At 52.9% G+C, this 26527-nt stretch overlaps 1 long non-coding RNA gene and 1 pseudogene across 1 annotated transcript; both read right to left on the reverse strand.

Annotated features, from left to right (window-relative positions):
• Nucleotides 1-884: 884 nt before the first annotated feature.
• LOC119921927 lies at nt 885-4071 on the reverse strand. The gene is made up of 3 exons (XR_005448603.1): nt 4043-4071; nt 2947-2982; nt 885-1774 (listed from the first exon to the last, which is right to left on the reverse strand). It is a non-coding gene; the product is annotated as an uncharacterized LOC119921927 (long non-coding RNA).
• Nucleotides 4072-4523: 452 nt separating this feature from the next.
• Nucleotides 4524-26089, reverse strand: LOC119921915 (annotated as a pseudogene).
• Between the last annotated feature and the right edge of the window lie 438 nt (nt 26090-26527).

The following is a 26527-nucleotide window of genomic DNA, read 5'->3' on the forward strand; positions in this document are numbered from 1 at the left end:
AAATGTAAACAATTGATCAGAAAACTCTGTCCCAGGAAATCTTCCCACGAAGGAAGCATTTAATGCAAGGAGTGGCAAATTGAGAAATCCTCTATCCCCCACCACCCCAATGGAAGTATTAGCACAAAGTTGCAGCAAACACTGTCAGTTTTCTGTGATCAATGGCTAACACACTAGTCAGCCCACATGGACAGATCCCTCTCAGAGGTAAGGTAATGCTCATGCTTCTGTTGAGACCCACATCATTACAAATGGCACAGGGTCTCCTACCTCTGTCCTAACTTCAACCAGCAATGACTTGGGTTGGTTGTAATGGATTTCTAACCTTCTCCCAGAGACAGACTGTAAATCCCCTCCTCCTCCTTCTCCTCCTCACACTCTGTCGAACTTAGAGTGGACCAAGGACTCAGATAATTTTTTGACAATACAGACTGTGAAAAATGCAGAGGAAATGAAGGGAAAATACAAGAAGCAAGGATTTGGGGTTGAATTCCTGACCTTATATGGGAACTGTGGGCCCCGTGCTGAAAGAAGACATTGATTTGAAGCTGTCTTCTAAATTTACCCAATCCAGGAATTTGACCACAAACTATTAAACTATTAAACTATTTGAAAAACAAGTCTTTGTTCTTTGTGAGGTTGTACTGAACTTTCATCCAATAAAAATGTCAATCAACTGTATCAAGTCTTCCCAAAGAGAAATCGTTCCCAGCTGACAGTTTGCCAATCAGAAATTATATTTCTTGTCATCCTGGGCTTGTCTGGTGAATGTACCTCAAGACTCTTCCTTTTAAATTAGAAGTTGAGGAGAGGGCATCCTTGACCCTGTGCAGGTTTGTCATTCGAATGAAGGGCAGAAGAAGATGGATTAAAGTAAGTGGCTGTATTATTTTTGTCACTGGTCTTGATTCTCTTTCTAAACTGTGATGTGATGTTGTCAGTGATGCTGTATGAATTTATCTTTGGTGAAATGAAAGAAAGGAGATCGGAAATACCACAAAGAAGACTCAGGCATTTCATTGCCTTTAAATGCTGAAGGAAGATGAGAAGAAGTTGACTTTCAGATATACGTGCCTCAACCTCTATCTCAGGTGCACAGGTGTTCGTACGCCTTTTCCTCTCTAGTACCGTGGGGGGGTGCTTTACGAAGCCTCAGCCGGGGCGTCCCCGGGTAAGCCAAGCACAGTCTGGGTTGTCCTAGCTCCCCCTCCCGTTTACAAGGAGCAGGAGTTAGCTCAGGTACACATGGCCTCAATGGGGGTGGGCGTGGAAGTGGCAGCTGGGCGTTAGTATTCCCCTGACCAACCTGGTCAGCAACTCAATATCACCGCCATGTTTGGAAAAGATGATCTGCCTGCAACACGTAACATCTAGATTCTTCTGCATGGACCCTACTCTACATAGAAACGTGTTTTCGTGAATACAGCAGGCGGGGAAGTTATCGGGCAATTTGGATGTGATGTTTAGTCCCTGTGAAGTGCAATCTTGAGCCATATCTGCATGGTGTGGCCTCTAACTATAAGTCTTTGTTACACATACATAAACAACGCAGAGCATGGAACAATTCCCATATAACAGAGGAGAAGGCAGGCCTTTCCAAATTGGAGTCGGTTGGGCTGGCTCTAGTCAGGCGACTCTGAACGCAGCTCGGGCCGGTCTCACACTCCAGCCTGTAGCCAAGGTTGTCCGACCGACCAGGTCCAGTTTTACTTTAGGCGGAGCGGTTTCAGGTAATCTTCGGGGAGCAGCAGCGGGAAATCAGGTATAGAGAAAGCTGGAGACCAGGAGAGCACAAAACCATTTCAGCCATGACATGAGCGAGGAATGTCAAAATATTCCAGGGCCAATGTGGGAGTCCATGTTGAGGAAATGTGAGGAAAGGAACGCCCAAATAACTTCCAGTCTCTCGGAGTCTCTTCGGGCTTTCCCGAGTCCCATAGATACATGGGACCAGGTCTCCCCTACTTTGGTCATCTAGGTTTGGAGGGTAAATCTAGTGTCAGCTGCACCGCCGACATGCTCAGTGAACTTGGCAAAGTCCTCCTCACATATTTTCTTGTGCGAAGCCGACGCCTACATTCCTAGGCTGACATCCCATCCTGTGGCCCAGTGGCCCCACTGACGACCCTATGACTAGTGCCACATCTGCCATATCTGGACAGGTACGAGGGGCATCCCATTTCCTCCCTTCCATGCTATTCTTCCGTGGTTTCCCCCCTACACTCCATCCATAGCACCTTGCTAACGACTAGGCTGAAAGAGTGAGTATTTTCTCTTCCGGGCCTCAGCACTCGATACCACAACAACACCGTAGAACAAATAGGACAAAACAAAACAGAAGTACAAGGCAAGCAAGGAAAATTCAGGCACCGAGGTTCCCGGAGACGGAAGACATCCATTCCCCAGGATGCCAAGCATTTTACTGCATGTGGACATGAGCTGCCCTACAGTGGAGGGTTACGTGAGGGATTGGGAATAAACAATGTCCGCATGGCCACCATTACTGCTCCACATCGACAGGAACCGGGACGGTCGCATAACCCAGCCCATAGCTGTGGCCTAATCCAGATGCTCTCTCTCGTTCTGAAAATTCCCTGAATCTGCACCGGCTGCGCCAGTGCCCAGAAGGGGCCCCTGGCCCTGAGCTCGTGGCATTGGCTGCCCTTCTCTATAATGTAATCCCCACAAAGAGCCACGGGGTTTTCCCCCACCCTGGAGCAGCTTCCCCTATGCCGGCGCTGCCCTTGCTCCCTACTCTCACCCCACAGACCCGTGTGGCCCGGCTGTCCCTGCCTGGGGTCCCCAGGACCCGCCACGGTGCCGGAAGCTCCCCTCCCATCTCCTGCTCCCCCCACACACTTCAGCATAGGCTCCCAAGTGCGGGCCGCAGCCCTGGAGTTCCTAGCAGCCGTGGCAGGCAGTTGGGTGACTGAGGAAGAAGCCTACCTGCAAGGTCTGCTGCCTCCTCCGGGTCTTGCTCCACTATAGGATGAACACCCAACAGTGCACAAAGTGAGTCTCCCCACCCTCCACAGTCACCCCGACCCTCCACAGTCCCCATCCTCCACCTGGCTTTGGTTCGTCTACTCTGCCTGGTCCCGGATCTCATCCTTCATCTGGTCTAGACCCTCCTCTGGCGCCTGGTCTTGGCCTTCCTCCTCTGCCTAATATGGCCCTCCTCCTCCGCCTGGTCATGGCCTTTCTTCTTGGCCTGGTCCTGGCCTTTCTTCTCCTCCACCTGGTCTTGGTCCTCCTACTTCCTCTTCTGTCCGTTATTGACCCTCCTCCTTTCGCTGTTCCTGGCCCTCCTCCCCTGCACAATCTCTGCCCTCCTCCTCTACCCAGACCTGTCCCTACTCCCAGGCCTTGTGCACTGTCCACCTCCTCCACCAGGTCCTGGCCCTTCTTCTTGTCCTGGTCCAAACCCTCATCCTCCACCGAGTCCTGGTCCTTCTCCTCTGCCTGACCCTGGCCCTCCTCCTCTGCTTGACCCTGGTCCTCCTCCTCTGCCTGGTCTACTAATACCGGGGGAGGGCTGTTCCTGGCCCCCCTCTTCTGTCTGTTCCTGGCCCTTCTCCTCCCCCTGGTCCTTGTCCTTTTCCTGTGCCTGACCTTGATCTTCTTTCCAACGCCCCCTTCTCTGACCGGGCCCTGAGCCTCCACCTCTGCCTGGTCTTAGCCCTCCTCCTCCTCCTCCTCCTGGTCCTCGCCCATCTCCTCCCCCTGGTCCTGGTCCTCCTGCTGTGCCTGATTATAGCCATCCTCCTCCTCCTGGTCCTGACTCTCTTCCTCCACTTGGTCCTGGCCCACCTACACCCCCTGGTTCAATTATTCCTCCTTCACTTGGTCCTCATCCTCCTTCTGCACCTGATCCTGGCCTTCCCCAAATCCATGGTCCTAGACCTCCTTCTCCACCTGGTCCTGACCCTCCTCATCTGCCGCTCTGTGGCTCCCCTCCTCAACCTACTCCTGACCCTCCTCCTCCTCCTTCCACCTGGTCTTTGCCCCCTCTCCTCCCACGGTCCTGGCCCACATCATCCACCTGCTCTGGTCCTCCTCCGCTGGCTCTTCCTTGATCTCTGCTTGGTCCTGGACCTCCTCCTCCACCAGTATTGGCCATCCTCCTCCACCTGATCTTGGCCCTCCTTCTCCTCCGATGGCATCACACAGAGTGCCTGGAATCCAGTTCTGACCTGTGGCCTTGGAACATGAAGAACAGTGTCACAGAAGCCTGGGGGCTGAGCCGTCCAGGGCCGACGGGTCACCCCCTCTCCGCCGCACCCCTAGACTCTAGTGGCACTCCAATCTAAACCCCGCCCTATTTCCCTACCATCCCGCTGGCTGAAGGAAAGTCAGGCCCCACACCTCTGGAAAGAAGTGGGATTTTGACACCAGCTCGGTCCTGTCCCCACCGTCCCAGAGTCCTGGAGTTAGAGTCCACACCCAGCCTGGCCTCCATGCTCCCGGGGGCGGCCAAAGCAAAATCGGGGGATCTCGGAGAGGGCCGAGTCCCCTGAGCCACCTTCCCTCACATGGCTGTCTCGGGACGGGATTCTGTCCATTTTTCTGGGACCAGAACCTATGGCACGTCCCAGGGCAGCCCCCGCTCCTCTAGACCCGGTGCCCCAGGACCGTCCTGATGCCACCTCGTCCTCCTAGGTTTCTTTTCTCCCACGGGGTGGGGACCCTCAGAAGAAGAACAGTTCATCTTTCTCTTTCAGTCTCCGTTCGTAGTTGTTCAGGAATCTGCGGATCTTGGACGAGGAGTCGTTTTTCAGAGCTTCGATTTCTGAAAAGGTGTGGTAGAGAACACGTGAGATGCAAGGCAGTCCTCCACTAGAAGCTGTCCCTCTCCACCACTTTGATCATGCCCCGGGGACCTGGGAAGAGTCCTCCACTCTCCAGCTCCAATCTCCTCAGCCCATAACTTCCCCTCGCCTTGTTCTGTCCTTCTACCACCACCCACCCAGGGCTGCGGAGATGGGAAAGCCTGAAACGCGAGACAGAGGAAAGAAGAAGGCAGAGAATTAAATCCGTCAGTCGATGGTATTTCCAGAGCGCTAACCATGTGCAGAGCACTGCATTCAGCGCTAGGGAGAATATAGTCAACTAGAATGAGCAGACAGATCTCCGAGCCCATAAGGAGCTAGCGCTCTAGGGGGAAATAGCTGCCACAAGATCAGAGGGCCAGCATTCAGAAAGGCGAGTGAAAGAGAAAAGCAAGACAGAGGAGGAAGCACAGAGCATGACGAGAGACAGAAGAGGGAAAGAGAGAGAGAGAGCCAGAGAGAGAGAGAGAGAGAGAGAGCCAGAGAGAGATAGAGAGAGACAGAGGGAGAGAGCCAGAGAGAGAGAGAGAGAGAGAGACAGAGGGAGAGAGCCAGAGAGAGAGAGAGAGAGAGAGAGAGAGATTAGGGGATAGATGCAAAGTTTGCGTGCCTTTGGGACTAACTCTGGAAAATGATTTTGAACATCTTGTAGGAGAGCAGCGGGCTTGCGGTATAGAGAGTGATGGTGTGCACTGTGGGGAAAGGAAACAAACCATTATTTTCCTCGTTTGTATGCCCATCCATCTGTGCACCCGCTTCCCGGAAGGACTACTGGAAGGACTTGGCTTCCATATCCAGCCCCCGGAGTCAGGGAGGAGGAGCCAAGAGAGGCCTCCTCTGGGATCTAGCCAAGCGAAGGGGTCGGGCCAGATGGTTTGGCATTATTTTGTTGGGTTTTGGTTTGTATGTTTGCTTGCTTTCCCCAGTGCCCTCCACTCCCCACTCACCGAGGAACAACGGCCGCAAATTTCACATCTGGTTGGATGCAGTTGGTATAGGCCAGAGCTTGGGACAAGAAAATGGGATGGAAGTCCCCAGAGCTCTTCATCTGGGGAGGAGGAGAAGGAGAGTGAGAGACCCCAACCCATACCCAACCTCCTTGACGTTGTGCCCCAACTCTCCAACTTCCACTTCCACTACAGGACACGGGGCTCTCAACCTCTTCCTAGTCCCTTTCGCAAATCAACCCCTCTAGACGTTAAGGTCACTGTGGGCCGGGAACGTGTCCACCAACCATTCAACTGTGCTCTCCGAGGAGCTCGGTACAGTGCTGTGTACAGAGTAATTACCCAACATATTCCACCGATGTGCCCCGCAGGAGGGGTCCGTGCCCATAGTTCCCACACCAGACCCAAGGACACCCCCTCTTAGCCCCTACCCATCCCTGACTTACTCACCAAGGCCATCCAGATGGTACCGTAGGCCGTGCTCTCCCTCTCTTCCCACCTCAACATCCACCCGACGACTCTGGATGGCTTCCAGCCGACATTCTGGGCCAGCCATAAGAATGCATATCTGGCTTTCTGGAAACAGAGAACCCGAGGGGTGGGTGGCAGGGGGCTTCAGAGCCCCGGGCCAGGGGCCTAGAGAGGGTGGGCACTGTGGAGGGTGGGTGAAACTCACTTTGCCAACTGTAGGGTGCTCGTCCATCAGGTGGAAGAGGACGAAGAGGAGGCAGCGGATAAGCTTCTGATGGAGACGGGATTTCGGATCTGTCACACAGCCGCCGGACACGGCTGCCAGCAGCTCCAGGGCTGCCACCCGCACTTGGGGTCTCTCCTGAGGAGAAATCCCCGGTGGAGAGTGGGGTAGGGCAGCAGATAGGTTGGGGGGCTGCCCTAACTTCCCCTCACCTCGTTCTGTCCTTCTACCACCTCCCAATCAGGGCTGCGGAGATGGGAAAGCCTGAAACGCGAGACAGAGGAAAGAAGAAGGCAGAGAAATCAATCCGTCAGTCGATGGTATTTCCAGAGCTCTTACCATGTGCAGAGCACTGCATTAAGCGCTAGGGAGAATATAGTCAACTAGAATGAGCTGACAGATCTCCCAGCCCATAAGGAGCTAGCAGTCTAGGGGAAAATATCTGCTAGAGGCTCAAAGGGCCAGCATTCAGAAAGGCGAGAGAAAAAGAAAAGCATGACAGAGGGAGGAAGCACAGAGAATGGCGAGAGACAGAAGAGGGAAAGAGAGAGAGAGAGAGAAGGAGAGAGAGAGAGAGAGAGAGAGAGACATAGAGAGAGAGCCATATAGAGAGAGAAAGAGAGAGACAGAGAGAGAGAGAGACAGAGAGAAAGACAGAGAGAGATTAAGGGATAGATGGAAAGTGTGCATGTCTTTGTTTGGGACTCACTGTGGAAAATGATTTTGAACGCCTTGTAGGAGAGCAGCGGGCTTGCGGTACAGAGAGTGATGGTGTGTACTGTGGGGAAAAGAAACAAACCATAATTTTCCTCGTTTGTTTGCCCATCCATCCGACCACCCGCTTCCCGGAAGGACTACTGGGAAGATTTGGCTTCCATATCCAGCCCCCGGAGTCAGGGAGGAGGAGCAAAAAGAGGCCTCCTCTGGGATCTGGCCAAGAAAAGGGGTCGGGCCAGATTGTGTGGCATTATATTGTTGGCTTTTGGTTTGTATGTTTGCTTGCCTTCCCCAGCGCCCTCCACTCCCCACTCACTGAGGAAGAAATCGGCCACAAATTTCACATCTGGTTGGATGCAGTTGGTATAGGCCAGAGCTTGGGACAAGAAAATGGGATAGAAGTCCCGAAAGCTCTTCACCTGGGGAAGAGGAGAAGGAGAGTGAGAGACCCCAACCCATCCCCAACCTCCTTGACGTTGCGCTCGAACTCTCCAACTTCCACTTCCACTACAGGACACGGGGCTCTCAACCTCCTCCTGGTCCCTTTCGCAAATCACCCGCTCTAGACTGTAAGGTCATTGCGGGCCGGGAACATGTCCACCAACAATTCAACTGTGCTCTCCGAGGAGCTCAGTACAGTGCTGTGTACAGAGTAATTACCCAACATATCCCACCGATGTGCCCCGCAGGAGGGATCCGTGCCCACAGCTTCCACCCCAGACCCAATGACACCCCCTCCCAGCCCCCACCCATCCCTGACATACTCATCAAGGCCATCCAGATGGTACCGTAGGCCGTGCTTTCCCTCTCTTCACCTCAACATCCGCCCGAAGACCCTGGAGTGCCTCCAGCCGATATTCTAGGCCAGCCAGAAGAATGCATATCTGGCTTTCTGGAAACAGAGAACCCGAGGGGTGGGTGTCAGTGGTCGTCAGAGCCCCGGATCAGGGGTCGAGAGAGGATGGGTACTGTGGAGGGTGGGAGAGACTCACTTTGGCCACTGTCGGGTGCTCGTCCTTCAGGTGAAAGAGGACGGGGAGGAGGCAGCAGATCAAATTCTGACGGAGATGGGATTTGGGATCCGTCACACAGCCGCCGGCCACGGCTGCCAGCAGCTCCAGGGCTGCCACCCGCACTTGGGTTCTCTCCTGAGGAGAAATCCCCGGTGGAGTGTATGTGGGGGGCAGGATATGGGGTGGGGGAACCGGAGCGGGGGCTGGGGACCCCAGGGCAGGGACAATCAGGGTACTGAGGTCTTCGGGGGGGAGAGTAAGGAGCAAGGACATCGCCGGCATGGGGGGGAAGCAGTGCCGGGCGGGGGGCGGGGGAGAGCCGTGGCTCGCCGCGGGTGTGACGAGCTGCGGAAGGGCAGCCGATGCCCCGAGCCCTGTGTGAGCTGTGGAAGCGGCCGCCTCTGGGCTCTGGCACAGCCGGGGTCGGGGCGGCAGGTCCCGGGCTCCGGCTCTGCGGCGGCTGCTCCCCTGTCCCCTCGAGCCCCTCAGAATCACGTCGTCAAAGAACGGGCTCAGCATGAGGACGATGTCCTTACGGAGGTGGCCGAGTCGCGACTGTGCAGGCTGCGGGCGGTGAGAGTCGCCGCGTCCATGGCCGCTTGGAGCCCCTCCTGGTCCTTCCGGGTGATGCCCTCCAGGAGGAAGGGGAGCTGAGCAAGGAGCACTGGGCGCTGAGGAGACCAGGGGAAAGAGGTCGACGGTGAAGCGGCACGCCCCGAGACGGCAGCCCTTGGCCCCTCTATCCTGGGCCCGCACCCGGACTGCCCACCCCCGGGCCGCCTCCGACCGCTCCCGGGAGTCCTTTGTCGCCCCGCTTCCCCTACCCGATCTCGTCCCTCCTCGGTGGCGGGGGGCTCTCAAGGACAGTCCGGATCCCGGGCTGGGGATTCCCCCGGCCCTACACCCTATGGGGGTGGCCCTAGGGTTGGACCCCTGACATTGTCGTGGTTGAGGGGCTGGCTAGTGAGGGCCTGCAGGCTGATGACCCGCACCACGGAGTCGGGGTCCTTTAGGCCGTCCCGGAGGATGAACCACACGACCTTGGGATCCAGGACAGTCTTCAGGCCGGGGGTCCAGATCAACTGCCAAGGAAAACCGTGTCTGCACCTGGACCGCATAGGCGAGGGGGGCGGGAGCCTGATTCTCGGGAAGTCGGAGCCGGGAACCGCAGAGAGGGGGCAACGGGTGCCAAGCTGTTTGGGCCGGGGCCGGGGACCAGTACCTCCCCGCTCCCCTCCAACCTCTGCCTACCCTCTCACCCGGGGTTCGGGGTCCGGGGGTCCCTGCCTGAAGGTGACAGTGCCCACTGCGGATCCAAGCCGTCTCTCCCGGGCCCTAGGCCCCGCTTCTTACCTCGGGCAGCAGCCCCATGGCCACACTCTGGTCCTGCGGGCCTTTCTCCTGCAAAGACCTGGCCACCATTTGCAGGTTTTCGGCCACCATCGGGCACCTGCTCTGGACCAGAGTCCTGGGGGAAACAGCCCCGTAGGGCTGAGCTCAGAGAGGAGTCCGGGAAGCCCCGGGGCCGGCGAATAGGAGCTCGGGGAGGGCCAGGGGTAGGGCAGTTAACTGAGGAGGCTACTCCCCACCCGCTCGCCCAGGCCCATTGCTTGGGGGATCCTGCCCACCCTGTCAGACACACACACTCACACACACACGCACGCATGCACGCACGCACACACACACACACACACACACACACACACACACACACACACACACACACACACACACACACCTGGCCAGAAGGGCCACGGCCTCCTGGAAGGTGTTGAGGGATGAGAAGAGGTGCCAGCCATCCTGCAACTCCATGGATATGAAGCTCTGCCAACATCCTCTGGTGGACGGAAGCCCCCTCAGAGCCTCCAGGGCCGCCCTGAAAGCAACGAGAGTTTTGGGGGTTCGGGGCGGGGCGGGTGGTGCGAGAGGACCCGAGGGTGTCCGTCATTCCTGCCGATTTTGGGCATGTCCCAAAAAAGCCTTGTCCTGTAACAGGCAACCTCTACCCCCAGGGGTAGGACACACGAGACCTGACCTCCAAATCGACCATCCCTGCCATGTTTGGTCCCCAGCCCAGCACGGACAACATGGACCAGGAGCTCCTTGGGATTTCTGCCATCTCCGGCCTCCCAGACCCACGGACCACCGGCTCCCCGGCCCCCGGGAGCCTCCGGCCACGATGCAGAGTCCCCGAGAGATCTGTCTGGTGATCGGGGGATGAGCCATCCGCACTTGGAGTATCTCCTTCAAGGGTCCCTCTCCCCCAACTCCGCATCCCTCTGGTGGCTCACCACCAGGGACTTAGGGCGGAGGTGACGATGGGCTCTACGGCCAAGAGCACCCGCTCCCCAACCAGGCCCAGCTCCAGCACATACTAGATCTGGATAATGAAGGCATGGAAGAGCTGGGGGAGGAGTTGAGCCACAGCCTCCGAGTACTCCACAGCAAAGGGAAGCTCATATAGCGAGTTCACAGCCTGGTGGGGTGGTACATGGGCTCTTCCAGAAGTCCTCCCCCCTACACGACCTACCCCCTGGCTTCTGTCCACGGCTCCGTTTGACTCCGCTCTCAGGGCCCTCGCTGGGCGGAAGCCCTGAGTGCTGATAGGCAGCACCCAGCTAGGTGGCCCCTCTCGGAGCTTGGCCCCCTGTGCCCTCGAGGACCGCCCGCGACTCCCACACCTGGCACCCTGGGCAGCCTCCCCAGGCAGCACTGGATGGGTCGGATGGAGTGGGAAGTGTTGGGGCAAGTGTGGGGCTGAGGGCTGAGGGCTGCGGGCTCCAGTCCAGGCCTGCCCTTCGATCCGTCCTTCTGGGGCTCACCGCGATGGAGTCTCGGGTATGCCTGTCCCATTCGGTCTTGTTGCTCTCCTCAGGTAGACGTCGTACCAACACCCTACGGAGCAGTTCCCGCAGCATGCGGGAGGCGATGGAAGCATCCGCCCCGACAGATTTCCAAACCTCAAGGACCTGCCTGTGGAGCCACAACCCGGACTCAATTTTTCCCACCTCTCCCCCAGCACCGGCCCAGGATCCAGCCCCAGAGGGGACCAAGACATTGCGGGGGCCCTGGATTGTAGCCTTTGGGGCCTGGGAATCTCTCCACCACCCACCTGCTAGCACCTCCCACCCAGGAACGGCCCCTCAGGTGGAGACCAAGGAGAACCGAGACGCCCAGACTCGATACAACTGACGAAGTCCGCACTAGGCCCCCACCCCGGAGGTATTCGGTGTCGTTCTTCCCGGGTCTGTCCCAGCTAGGGCCTTTCCGTCCCGGGGAGCTGGGGGGAGATGGTGGCTGTACCAGTTCAGAGGTATTGAGTACTCGAGGAAGACCTGCACTGTCTCCCGAGTGTGGTAACAGGCCAGCAGGGTCAGGACTTCCTTGAAGAGGGTCTTCCCAGCCTGGGGGCCGGAGGAGATGTGGTGCTCAAACACGCTCCTTGCCAAGTCGGCCGCCTGTAGGTCAGTGGGGAGGCAGACGGTCAAAGTCGAACTCGACAACCCCGCCAGACATCCCTTCCCCTCGCGTCCCCCCCTGCCCACCGACTCCCCTCCACCCCCACCCCACGACCCCTGCCCGACCCGGACGTCTGGACCCCAAGCAGCAAAGCGGTGAAGGCCCCACCACCTCACAGGCCCGGACCTGCTAGTCTGGCTCCAGTCCACAGAGCAGGGGACCGGAAGTGCTTGCGAACTGAGCGGGGAGAAGCCGCAGAAGGGAGATCGAGAGACTCCTGCTCCTCAAGAACCTCCAGTGGTTGCCCGTCCACTTTCACATCAGGCGGAAACTCCTCAAAAGTGGGTAAGCACACCACCACCTTGCCCCCTATTTCCTACTGATTTTCTACTACAACCCATCCCGCACACTTTGCACTTCTAATGCCAACTTCCTCACTGTACTTACTGTATTCAAGGTACTCACTCTACCTCCATCTCATCCAGACTACCGCCAACCTGTCACCCACGACACACCTCTGGCCTGGAACGCCCTCTCCTCTCAGATCCGACAGGCAATGACTTATTGAAGGCACATCTCCTCCACGAAGTCTTCCCTGACTAAGCCCCCGCCCGTTCCTCTTCTCCCACTCCCTTCTGCGTCACCATGACCTGCTCTCTTTATTCATTCCCCCAGCCAGCCAGTCAGCCAGCCAGCCCCACGGCACTCACGTCCATATCTCTCATTTTTTGTTTTCTCTTACTATCTGTCTCCCCACTCTAGACTGACAGCACATGGTGGACAGGGAATGGCTTCGTTTGCTGTTATATCGGACTCTCCCATTCGCTTAGTACACAGGAAGTGCTTAAAAATATGATGGACTGACTGAGGTTTCCTGTTCTTTGATGTTTAGTATTGTTCACTTCCCTTTTAGAACTCCCATGTTTTAAACTTTGAGAAACTCATAAATAGAGATTCCAATGAGTCCTGTTCCGTGGAACGATTTTGAGTATTTCCCCACTGCGCTACAGCACGTTCAGCAGGGCGTAACCGAAAATAAATCAGGATAGGGTATTTGGAAGACTAATTTGTGTGCACACCGCCACGATTCCCAGGGCCACATATCACCTGCAACGGTACCCTAAGAAGTTGTGTTGTGCACCAGGGACATCATTAAATAGTACAGACACATGGGAAGATATAAAATTAGGAAAATGTAGGTCTCAGAATGCCTAATCCTTTGGTTTCCGTATCTGGTAAAATTGCCATTGCAGATAAAACGTGCCAGTTTTGTGGAGATGGCAGATGGGGAGAAATGATATGTTCACTTTAGCTACTGATTCCTATTCGTTCATACATGCACTCAGTCATTCAACCGCAGTCATTGAGCACTTACGGTGTGTCAGGGACTGTACTAAGTGCTTGGGAGAGTAAACTAGAACAACCAACAAACACATTCCTGCCCACGACGTGCTTACAGTTTTGAGTGGGCGACAGACATTAATATAAATCAGTAAATGATAAATAGAGAACAAAATAAATAAATTACAGTTCTAAGCAGATACATAGTGATGTGCTGTGGGGATCAGAGTGAAAAATCTCCAGTGGCTACCAATCAATCTGCGCATCAGGCAGAAACTCCTCACCCTGGGCTTCAAGGCTCTCCATCACCTCGCCCCCTCCTACCTCACCTCCCTTCTCTCCTTCTACAGCCCAGCCCGTACCCTCTGCTCCTCCGCCGCTAATCTCCTCACCGTACCTCGCTCTCGCCTGTCCCGCCATCGACCCCTGGCCCACGTCATCCCCCGGGCCTGGAATGCCCTCCCTCTGCCCCTCCGCCAAGCTAGCTCTCTTCCTCCCTTCAAGGCCCTGCTGAGAGCTCACCTCCTCCAGGAGGCCTTCCCAGACTGAGCCCCTTCCTTCCTCTCCCCCTCGTCCCCCTCTCCATCCACCCCCATTTTACCTCCTTCCCTTCTCCACAGCACCTGTATATATGTATATATGTTTGTACATATTCATTACTCTATTTATTTATTTATTTATTTATTTATTTTGTGCATATCTATTCTATTTATTTTATTTTGTTAGTATGTTTGGTTTTGTTCTCTGTCTCCCCCTTTTAGACTGTGAGCCCACTGTTGGGTAGGGACTATCTCTATATGTTGCCAATTTGTACTTCCCAAGCGCTTAGTACAGTGCTCTGCACATAGTAAGCGCTCAATAAATACGATTGATGATGATGATGATGAAGATGAATGAATGAGCAAGTGAGAGAGGCACAGAAGGTAGTGGGAGAAGAGGAGAGGAGGGCCTAGTCAGGGTTGGCTTTTTGGAGGAGAAGTGCCTTCCCTAAGGTTTTGAAGTTGGGGACAGAAAGTATCAGAAGCAGAGAAGCAGCGTGGCTCAGTGGAAAAAGCCCGGGCTTGGGAGTCAGAGGTCGGGGGTTCGAATCCCGGCACCGCCACTTGACAGGTGTGTTACTCTGGGCAAAGTACTTAACTTCTCTGTGCCTCGGTTACCTCATCTGTACAATGGGAATTAAGACTGTGAGCCCCAGTTGGGACAACCCGATAATCTTGTATCTATTCCAGGGCTTAGAACAGTGCTTGGTACATTGTAAGCGCTGAAGAAATGTCATTATAATTATTATTGTTATCTGTCTGATATGAAAGAGGGCGGGCATTCTGGGCCAGAGGGGGGATGTGGGCGAGAGGTCGACGGCGAGATAGAAGAGATCGCGGTAAAGTGAGAAGACTAGCGTTAGAGGAAAGAAGCATGCTGCCTGGGTTGAAGTAGGAGAGAAGCGAGGTGAGGTAGGAGGGGGCAAACAGATGAAGTGCTTTAAAGGCTAGGGTTAGGAGTGTTTGTTTGAAGCAGAGGTGGATAATAATACAATAATAATGATGATGGAATTTATTAGGCGCTTACTATGTGCAAAGCACTGTTCTAAGCGCTGGGGGGATGCAAGGTGATCACGTTGTCCCACCTGGGGCTCACAGTCTTAATCCCCATTTTACAGATGAGGTAAATGAGGCTCAGAGAAGGTAAGTGACTTGCCCAAGGTCACATAGCAGAAATGTGGGGGAGCTGGGATTAGAACCCGTGACCTCCAACTCCCAGGCCCGTGCTCTTTCCACTGATAAGCAACTGCTGGAATATCTTGGGGAGTGGGGAAACATGTTCTGAACGTTTTTGCAGGAACATGTTTCGGGAAGCAGAATGGATTATGGACTGGAGTGTTGAGAGAGAGGAGGCAAGGAGGTCAGCAAGGAGGCTGTTACACTAATCAAGGAGGGATAGAATAAGTGCTTGCATCGGTGTGGTAGCCGATTTGATGGAGAGGATGGGTGGATGGGGGCGATATTGCGAAGGTAGAACTGAGGGGATTGACTGTTGGCCGGACTGGGTGGGTGGAAGGAGATAGTGAAGTCAATGCTCATGCCAAGGTTATGGGCTTCCTGTGCCCATCTTCCAGGAATTTTTGTGATATTTAGCATTCTATTTTATGTTGAGTTTCTTTTTGTGAGGATGGGACCCTGTACATATGGGTATATATGGGTATGCGGTGGGTCTCCTATTTAGACAGGGCAAATGAGAGAATGACTTCCTGTCTGGGAAATCCTCAGCCTAATGGTTGAGCAGCCAAAAAGGCACAATGGGCTTAGGAAAGGATTTGGATAAGGTAAAGGTCCAGGAGCTTTCTTGTCTGATAAAATTACCTCCTGGAGCCCCACGTTTAGGGAAATGGGGAAGTAGCCAGAGGAGTATTTCCTTGAGGGAGCAGGGGGGTGTGACCGCCGCCTAATCGTGACTTGAGAAGAGTGAGGGTGGTCTCAAGTGGCAGAAATCCCCAAGACCAGGAAACCATTGAGCAACCCCAAATCATTTATTGGTCATCATGTGTGTCTCCCGCTTCTAGGCTGTAAGCTTGTTGGGGACAGAGAATGTGTCCACAAACTCTACTGCGGTACTCTCCCAAGCTCTTAGTCCATTGATCACTCGATCAATGCCATCGATAGATGGTGCTGGCTTACATCAGAGAGACTGGCTACAATCAGGGCTTATGGTATTGGTTAAGCACTTGGCATGTGGCAGTCACTGCACTTAATGCTGGTGTAGGTGCACGATTATCGAGATGGTTACAGTAGCTGTACCACAAATGGCTCAGTGTCTTGATCCCCATTTTTCACATTAGGTAGCTGAGGCGCAGAGATGTGGAGTGACTTGCTAAGATCACACAACAGCCAGGTAGCTGAGCCTGAATTGGAATACAGGCCCTTCTGTCTCCCAGGTCCGGGGTCTAGAACACACTGAGCAACTCTGCCTCTGTCTGTGACTTGTGTCACACCACTGTGCCTTGCGCCTCTCAGTTGGTCTACAATCCCGAGCCCTCCACCTCAACACGCCACTTATTGCCTGACATCAAAGGTCAATTCCACTCCCAGTCCCTCCCTCCTCAGACCCCTCCCTCCCCCGACCCCCGGGTTCCTACCTGATTTTCTAAGGCTGTGTTCACCTGAAGCAGGACGGAGAGTATCCGCATTGCCGGCCCCACCCTGGTCAGGTTGGGGCTTCTAAAACAATACAGGACTTGTAGGGAGAGGTTACTCAGCTGGGGCGAGGTCAGGTTCCTGGTCCAGGACTGGTGAGAGGAGAAGCGGGGGTCAAGGAGCGATGGCACATTCTGACCACTTAATAGTAAGAACAATGATAGCAATAATAATAATAGTACACTTTGTCAATCCCCATTTTCCAGTTGAAGGGAACTGAGGCCCCGAGAAGTGAAATAACTTACCTAATGTTCCATAGCAGACAGATGGCAGAGCTGGGATTAGACCTCGCGTCCTTCCGACTTCCAGGCCCCCTGGACTATCTCCTCCCGACTCCTGCCTCACATAGCAGGGAGACCGTACCCTCCCCGCCCTTCCCCCAGTCTCACACCCCGGCTCCAGAGAGGCCCAGGCCCAGAGGAATAACCAAGCCCAGCGAGTGTTGGCTCTTACCACCAGATCACCGTGGAACTGGGATCCGTAGAGCTCACTGAGCACGAGTTCAAAACACCGCTCTGGGAAGGATGGAGAAACCCCGCGGTGAGAACTCGCTCAGTGATGATGATGATGGTATTCGTTAAGCGCTTACTATGTGCCAAGCATTGTGTCTGGGTCTCTTTGCCCCCTGACCCCAATTCCCTCCCCCAGACACCCCGCCAGCTCCAGAATATTCTGAGGACTGGGCTGCACCCGGCCCCTCGCCACCACCTCACCCTCCATCTACTCCTCCATCAAGGCCTCCATCAAGGTTGTGGGGGTTCCCCAAGGTGTGGGGGTTCCCCAAGGTTCAGTGCATGGTCCCCTTCTGTTCTCAATATACACTCACTCCCTTGGTGACCTCATTCGCTCCCACGGCTTCAACTATCATCTCTACGCTGATGACACCCAGATTTACATCTCTGCCCCTGCTCTCTCCCCCTCCCTCCAGGCTCGCATCTCCTCCTGCCTTCAGGACATCTCCATCTGGATGTCCGCCCGCCACCTAAAGCTCAACATGTCGAAGACTGAGCTCCTTGTCTTCCCTCCCAAACCTTGTCCTCTCCCTGACTTTCCCATCTCTGTTGACGGCACTACCATCCTTCCCGTCTCACAAGCCCGCAACCTTGGTGTCATCCTCGACTCCGCTCTCTCATTCACCCCTCACATCCAAGCCGTCACCAAAACCTGCCTGGTCTCAGCTCCGCAGCATTGCCAAGATCCGCCCTTTCCTCTCCATCCAAACCGCTACCCTGCTAATTCAAGCTCTCATCCTATCCCGTCTGGACTACTGCACTAGCCTTCTCTCTGATCTCCCATCCTCGTGTCTCTCTCCACTTCAATCCATACTTCATGCTGCTGCCCGGATTATCTTTGTCCAGAAACGCTCTGGATATATTACTCCCCTCCTCAAAAACCTCCAATGGCTACCGATCAATCTGCGCATCAGGCAGAAACTCCTCACCCTGGGCTTCAAGGCTCTCCATCACCTCGCCCCTTCCTACCTCACCTCTCTTCTCTCCTTCTACTGCCCAGCCCGCACCCTCCGCTCCTCCACCACTAATCTCCTCACTGTACCTCGCTTTCGCCTGTCCCGCCATCGACCCCCGGCCCACGTCATCCCCCGGGCCTGGAATGCCCTCCCTCTGCCCATCCGCCAAGCTAGCTCTCTTCCTCCCTTCAAGGCCCTGCTGAGAGCTCACCTCCTCCAGGAGGCCTTCCCAGACTGAGCCCCTTCTTTCCTGTCCCCCTCGTCCCCCTCTCCATCCCCCCATCTTACCTCCTTCCCTTCCCCACAGCACCTGTATATATGTATATATGTTTGTACATATTTATTACTCTATTTATTTATTTATTTATTTATTTTACTTGTACATTTCTATCCTACTTATTTTATTTTGTTGGTATGTTTGGTTCTGTTCTCTGTCTCCCCCTTTTAGACTGTGAGCCCACTGTTGGGCAGGGACTGTCTCTATGTGATGCCAATTTGTACTTCCCAAGCGCTTAGTACAGTGCTCTGCGCATAGTAAGCGCTCAATAAATACGATTGATTGATTGATTGATCTACTCTTTCTGTTAACTTTGTTTGCGGTACTTGCTGTGCACTTACTCTGTGCCAGACAATCTATTAAGCGCTAAGGTAAACAGAAGGTAATTGGGTTGAACACAGTCCATGTCTCACATGCGGGCTCACAATCGATCCCCATTTTCCTGATGAGGTAACTGAGGCATGGGGAAGTGACATGACTTGCCCAAGGTCACCCAGCAGACAGGGACAGAGCTGGGATCAGAACCCAGGTCCTTCTGTCTCATAGGCCCACACTCTGTCCACTACCGTGTCACAGGCTCCTCACCGTTGTTCATCACTTCCTCTTGAACTCTGTGTCCTCGGGGGCTGCAGCGACCCGGGAGGTGCGGGGGAAAAGCCTTCTGGAATTAGCCTTTAGGGACCATTCCAGGAAGCCCCGCATCCTGGAATTCTCACTCGCAGAATAAATTCTTCTCGAGCCGTAGGAAGAGTTGAAAGAGAGGGAGACGTAAAAGAGGTTGAATGAGGCTCCTGGAATGGGGCACCTACCTCTCCCAGTCCCCCGCCTCGACCTCCCCTCGCAGGTTAGGAATGGGGGAGGCACCTCCAGCACCTCCCATAACTGCCGCTACCCTACCCTCCTCCCCTCCCCTTCGACTCCTCCCTTCTCCTGCTCCTCAGCCCCTGCTTCCCCTCGGCCCCCAACTCCTGGCCCCAGTCTGGACCCCCGCCCGTTCCTCCTCTCTTGCCCTCCCAGCTGACCACATCCCGGGCCCGCGGACACAAGAGTGGACTGACCGGATGAATCGAGACATTCCGCTGATCGTTATCACTCGACGCTTCTGTACTCTGCTCTACTCTACTCTAATTCAAGTCCCCCTCCCTAGCCCACAACAAGTCCCCCTCCTCTTCCTAGCCCTCCCCAAACACCTTCCCTCAACAAATAAACGAAATCGTTCTCTCTCCTCTCTACGTTCCAATCTACTCTCACGTTCCGAACCACCAAACTGCCACCGAAAGCACCACTAACTCTACAACCACCACCAACACCTCGGCCAACGGTCCAATAAACACTTCCCGTCCCCAACGGGCAGACCCCTCGCGCCCGGGCTCTGACATCAGTAGTACATCACAATCGTTGCCAGGCAGGGCTCGAGCCCCTCATCTTTTCGCTCCCCCGTCCCTCCTTTCCTCCTCACGATCCCTCCCACCCACCCACCCTTCCTACGCCCAATCTATGGTCTCTGACCTGCAGTCTTCGTCCATGTGCTCTGAGGATCTGCCTTTTCCCGGCTTTCTTTGTGGACTGTGCCCCCTGCCCCACTCCTCCCCTCCCATAAGGGCACAAGTCAGAAATTGTCCAGTCTCTGCTGAGCAGTTTGGGATGGGGGTAGTGCCCTTTGGCTCTCTGAAATGAGGAGCCTTCCCAGAGCATGGCCAGTCCTCTAATCAGAATCAGAATCATGGAATTTGTTAAGTGCTTACTATGTGCCAAACATTTTCCTAAGCGTTGGGTTGGATACAAAGTAATCAGGTTTAATAACGTCCATGTCCCACATGGGGTTCACAATCTGAATCCCCATTTTAGAGGTGAGGGAACTGAGGCTCAGAGAAGTTAGGTGACCTTACCCAAGGTTACAGCAGCCGAATGGCAGAACCGGGATTAGAAACAATTTCCTCTGACGCCCAAACCTGTGCATTTGGGGCTGCTCAAGTTCTCCAGTCTGGAAGCTCATTATGGGCAGGGAACCAGTCTGCTAATTCTGTTGTATCAGATTTTTCCAAGGGCTCAGTACAGTGCTCTGCACATAGTAATAATGTTAATAATAACAGTAATTGTGGTATTTGTTAAGCGCTTACAATGTGCAGACCACTGTATATTGTGCTGGGGTGGATACGGGCAAATTGGGCTGGACACAGGCCCTGTCCCACGTGGGGCTCACCGTCTCATCCCCCATTTTACAGATGAAGTAACTGAGACACAGAGAGCTAAAGTGACTTGTAGTAAGCACTCATAGCTCATAGCTCTTGTAAGTGCACATAGCTAAGTGCTTCTGAGAGGCAGCATGGCCTAGGAGTCAGAAGGACCTGTCAGTTTACAGTGCTTGGCACATAGTAAGTTCTTTACAAATACCACGCTTATTATGATTATTGTTGCATTATCATTACTATAATTACTGTCAATGAATAGCATTGATTGATTGGTAGAAAGAGTGGAGAAGACTCTCTAGCTCTCCCCATCAAGGAGTCTCCTGTTTCTAGCCCAATAAATGGAGAAAGTGGACTAAGCTAAAGAAGGGGGGCAGGAATTACTGCTCTTCCCTATGATGGGGGTCCCGCATAGAGTTCAAGGTCAAGGGACGGGGGCACCCATACACCCTTCGAGCTCCCTGTGCCCTGACTCTAGGGAAAGAAACGGGAACTTCTCAAAAAAAAATCCATGACCGATGAGGGTGTCATGAAAGAGGAGGTCCCAGGATTAGAAGTGTAGAAAACAAGAAAATCTTTCAATCTGGATCGAGTATGCTCACCCGTGGGATTACTGGTGGAGAGACGCCTTTTGGGGTTCACTCAAAGTAAGCGGGGTTCATAGCTAGAAAGTTTATTCTCGTTTTCAACAGGGGGCTCGAGTTCTTTACTATGGAGGGGAATACAATACGACCACAAATAATCATGACATTTCTTCAGCATTTATTATGTGCCAGGGACTCTACTAAGCTCTATGGAAGATACAAGTTAATCAGGTTGGACACGGACCCTTTCCCACATGACACTCACGATCTTAATCCCCAGTTTACTGTTGAGGTAACTGATGCCCAGAAAAGTGAAGTGACTTGCCCAAGGGCACACAGGAGACACGAGGTGGAGCCGGGATTGCCTTCTTGGGAGAGATTTTCCCATAACAGCTCCTACTAATGATAATCTTATTTATTTAGTGCTGTTTATGCGTCGAGTAATAATCATAACTATTGTATCTGTTAACTACTTACTATGTGCCAAGCACTGTTCTAAATATTGGAGTAGATATAAGGTAATCCGATCAGACATGGTCTCGATCCCATTCGCAACTAACAGCCTAAGAAGTAGAGGTTACTATACTCTCTTCCCATTTCACATGGCCTAGTGGATAGCACACGGGCCTGGGTGTCAGAAAGACCTGGGTTCTAATCCTTGTTCTGTCACCTGTCAGCTTGATGACCCTGGGTAAGTCACTTCACTGCTCTGGACCTCGTCTTTAACAGGAGAATTAAGACAGTAAATCCCATGTGGGACATATGTGTCCAATCTGATTATCTTCTATCTTCCCCATGGATTAGTCCAGTGCCTGGCCCATAGTAAGTGCTTAATGATTGCCACAATTCTTATGATTATCGTTATTATTTCCCAGATCAGGAAACCGAGGCACACAGAGATTTAGTAACTTCCCGAAGGTCACACAGCAGGAACCTCGTAGTACTGGATCATTTGTATTAAGGTCTGTGTCTGCCTGTAGTTGATGAAGCTTGGAGCTATGCCATCTAGGGTTACCCATAATGGAAAGGACTAAGCCGAAGCATCAGACAGAGTCGAATCGCCTGCGCTGGGCAGCTACGGCATGGGGAAGAGTCAATGACGGATGGTCGATTTGTTGAGCAAAGACAACAGCAGAGATCCGAGTTTTTACTGTTTGGAAGAAGGCAATGGTGAACCACTTCAGTATCTTTACCAAGAAAACTCTATGGATATGCATACCGGGATGACTTGATGACAGAAGATGGGACATTCTGGAAAGGGTGTCTCCATGAAGTTGCGCTGGATTCCAAACAGCTCAATGGCATTTGAAGAAGACCCCCTCTACATTCTGAACCCATTGTGTACAGGGAATGAGTCTACCGACTCTGTGGTACTGGACTCTCCCAAACGCTTGAAACAGTGCTCCTCACATAGTGAGCGCTCAATAAATGCGATTGATTAACTGAGTGATAAATTGTAGTCTTCTGAGTAGCATAGCCATACTCTTGCCAGCAGGCCGCACTGCCTCCCACGAAGCCCCTTAACAGGAGACGATGCAGTTTCCTTTTGATGTTGACATTCCCTAGGTTTCGTGGTGGGGATGAAATTTCCAGTCAGGATCAGGTTTTCAGTGCCTTGCTCTCGGGCCCCCAAATGTTGCAAAACACTCGGGGTGAGGCTGGATTTTTAATAGGGGAACTTGGTCTCCTCACACTGCCATCCCCCACATGACTGGATCACGAACAGGCGGGCCACGGAGGTTTCTCTGGTCATCAGGGTGTCTTAAGGGACCCCCGAGTTCTGGTCACCTGGTGTCAGTGTAGGACTACTTAGCAACAATCAAGATAAACACTTGTATCATTCAGTAGTTATTCTGTACCAATGAAAATATTCAGTGCTACCTTCTTAAGTAATAGTTTGGGAAGCAGCATGCCCACTGGAAAGAACCCGGCTCCCCCCCTTGTCTGCTGCATGACCTGGGGCAAGTCGCTTCATTTCTCTGTGCCTCAGGGCCCTCATCTGTAAAATGAGGAATACGACTGTGAGCCTTATGTAAGACATGAACTGTGTCCAACTTGATTTGCTTGTGTCTCCCCCAAAGCTTGTTACGTGCCTGGCACATAGGGCAGGGATTGTCACCGTTTATTGTTGCACTGTACTTTCCCAAGTGCTTAGTGCAGTGCTCTGCACATGGCAAACACTTAATAAATACAAGTCAGATGGATTTGCGTTCTAATCCCAGCTCCGCCACTTGTCTGTCGTATGACCCCTATGTAGGACAGGCACTTTGTACAATCTGCTTAGCTTGTAATCTATCCCAAGCGCTTAGTACAGTGTCTGGCACTTAGTAAGTGCCTAATAGATATTGTTAAACAACAACAACAACAAGCAGCGTGGCCTGGTGGATAGAGGCCAGGCCTGGGAGTCAGAAGGTCTTGGATTATAATCCCACTTCCACCACTTATCTGCTGTGCAGCCTTGGGAAAATCACTTCACTTTTCTGGGCCTCAGTTTCCTGATCCGTGAAATGGGTATGAAGACAATGAGCCCCATGTGGGTCAGGGACTATGTCAAAACCGATGATCTTGCCTCATCCTCAGGTCACAACATATTGTGCCTAGTACAATGTTCTGCACACAGTAAGTGTTCGTTAAATACCATTGTTTCATTGATTGTTATTTCTTCCATCCACATATTAAAAAGCATATGTGACAGAAGCCTCCTTTCTTGGTAATGTCCTGAAGGGGAGTGGGGGATCTAAGCCATAAAGTAATGGGTTACTTCCCATATGGGGACCAGATCAGTCAACCACTCAATCAGAAACATTTAAGCAACACTTGGACGGGTATAGCACCGTGCTAAGTGTAGGAAGAAAACACAGACGTTGATTCATCAACAGCCTCCAGTCTCCTACAGAGTCCCCGTCCCCGCACCCCAGATTACTCTTTTGCCCTCTTGTTCCACGGTAGGGATCTTGTAATAATAATGATGGTACTTGTTGAACCCTTTTAGATGTGACCAAGCACTGTTCTGAGGGCTGGAATTGATGCAAGTCAACCAGGTTGGATGGACCCAGGCACTGTCCCTCATGGGTCACGTACCCTTAATTCCCTTATTTGCGGGTGAGGTAAGTGAGTACTAGAGAAGAAAAGCAACTTTCCCAAGTTTACAGAGTAGACATGTGGTGGAGCCGGGATTTTCATTCATTCATTCGATCATATTTATTGAGCGCATACTGTGTGCAGAGCACTGCACTAAGCGCTTGGGAAGAACAAGTTGGCAACATATAGAGACGGTCCCTACCCAACAGCGGGCTCACAGTCTAGAAGGGGGAGACAGACAACAAAACAAAACACATTAACAAAATAAAATAAATACAAATGTACAAGTAAAATAAATAAATAGAGTAATAAATATGTACAAACATATATACATATATACCGGTGCTGTGGAGAGGGGAAGGAGTTAAAGCGGGGGGGATGGGGAGGGGGAGGAGAGGGAGAGGAAGGAGGGGCCTCAGTCTGGGAAGGCCTCCTGGACGAGGTGAGCTCTCAGTAGGGCTTTGAAGGGAGGAAGATAGCTAGCTTGGTGGATGTGCAGAGGGAGGACATTCCAGGCCAGTGGGAGGACGTGGGCCGGGGGTCGACGGCGGAACAGGCAAGAACGAGGCCCAGTGAAGAGATTAGCAGCAGAGGAGCAGAGGGTTCAGTCTGGGCGTAGGGGTATTTGGCGTCCAGTCGGCTGTCCGTGACCCTCCTCCAGGGTAGCAAGTCATTGCTGCAGGGCTTGGGCATCCCGTTCTAGCCAATCCCGACGACCTTGTTTTCCATGTTCACGATGCAGTCGCCCACCTGGGGGTTAGGTTCCTTGCTCCGAATCCAGCCCCACTGACTTGTATCTACCTCAGCACTTGGTACAGCGCTTGACCCATACTCCATCAATCAATCATTCAACCAATCATTCGTATGTATTGAGGTCGAACTATGGGCCAAGCACTGTACTAAGCGCTTGGGTGAGTACAATAGAACAGAACTAGCAAATACGTTCCCTGCCTATAACTAGCTTATCATCTAGAGGACGCACTTGGTAAATGCCATCATTAATTAATTATCGGACATGAGATTTCAGACACCGTTAAGCCCTCACCCCAGAGCAGTAGGATTAAGCCGTCAACCTAGGGCCATTGAGATTTCTCCTCCCGCGAGTTGATCGGTCCGAGTACCGACTAAGACCCGCGAGAGCATCCCAGGTTCAAAGGTCTCCACCAGCCGGTCCTTCAGTCAGGCCTGCCGGATCCTCTTTCTAGCTACCCTGCTCTGTGGCGGGAGGAGCTGTTGGTCTGCGTCCCCCAACCCGGGTCACCAGCCTCAGGAGAACACAGGACTACCGACGTATCCCAAAGGAGGGAGTTCATTGGGGGACACTAAGAGTTAGGCATGGAAGAAGGAAGCAAACAGACCCAGTGAGTTTGGTCATGAAAACTATGGCTTTACTATGAAAACCTATGTAAAAGCTAAGGCTTCGTTGCAAGTGTCTATGGAAAAGCTATGGCTTTACTGCATAAACCTACAAGAGCTGTGCATCCGTTTACAAAACATGCTTAAAACTCGAAAGAAAGGTATTACATCATTTAGGGACACAATGTCTCACCCCACCACGGGACGGTTTGAGCTCATGCCTCAAACTCAATCTCAGATAGACAGGTCCTCGAACCCCTTTTCCTCTCTAGAACTTGTCGGGGCTTTTACAGAGCCTCGGGCCGGGAGTCCCAGACTAAGCCAAAAACACTCTGGACTGTCCTAGCCTCCCCTCAGGGTTGCAAAGAGCAAGAGTTAGTTAGCCCAGGTGCACATTGTTTTGATGGGGGTGGGCGTGGAAGTGGCAGCTGGGCGTTAATATTCCCCGACCAACCAGGCGAGCAATCCAATATGACCGCCATGTTTGGAAAAGATTATCTGCCTGTAACGCATAACATCGAGCTTCTTCTGCATGGACCCTGCTCTACATAGAAACATGTTTTTGTGGACGTGGCAGACGGGGAAGATTTACGGGTATTTGGGTGTTAAGTGTTAAGTTAAGTGAGGTCGGTTTGGCTAGCTCTGGTTGGGAGACTCCCAAAGCATCCCGACCAGTCAGCTCCAATGTTGCTCTAAGCGGAGCGCGTGCAGGTGGATCTTCGTGGAGCAGAAGGGGGGGAAAAAGCTATAGAGAAAGCTGAAGAACAACAGAGCACGACACCATTTAAGCCATGTCTTGAGCGAGGAAAGTCAAAGTATGCCAGAACTAATGGGGGAGGCAACATTGGGGAAATATGAGGAAAGGAATGCCCAAGTAACTTCCAGTTTCTCGGAGTCTATTCGGTCCTACCCGAGTCCTGTAGACGTACGGGACCAGGTCTCTCATACCTTGGCCGTCTGGTTTTGGAGGGCAAATGCAGTATGAGCCGCGTGGACAATATGCTCAACGAGCTTGGCCAAGTCCTCCTCGTATATTTTCATGTGCGAAGCCGGAGCCTACATTCCTAGTCTGACATCCTTCATTCATTCATTCAGTTATATTCACTGCTCCCTTACTGTCTGCAGAGCACTGTCCTAAGCACTTGGAAAGTACAATACGGCAACAAATAGAGACAAGCCTTCCCTAACGGGCTCACAATCTATAAGGGGGGAGATAGACAACAAAACAAAACAAAACAAATGGGCAGGCATCAATAGCATCAATACAAATAAATAGAATTATAGATGTATACACATGATCAATAAAATCAGTAGAATTATAAATATGAACATGCATACGCAAGTGCTGTGTGGTGGGGTGGGTTTGTAGAGTAGAGGGAGGGAG

This window comes from Tachyglossus aculeatus, unplaced genomic scaffold, assembly GCF_015852505.1.
Source record: "Tachyglossus aculeatus isolate mTacAcu1 unplaced genomic scaffold, mTacAcu1.pri SUPER_32, whole genome shotgun sequence".
NCBI lineage: Eukaryota > Metazoa > Chordata > Mammalia > Monotremata > Tachyglossidae > Tachyglossus > Tachyglossus aculeatus.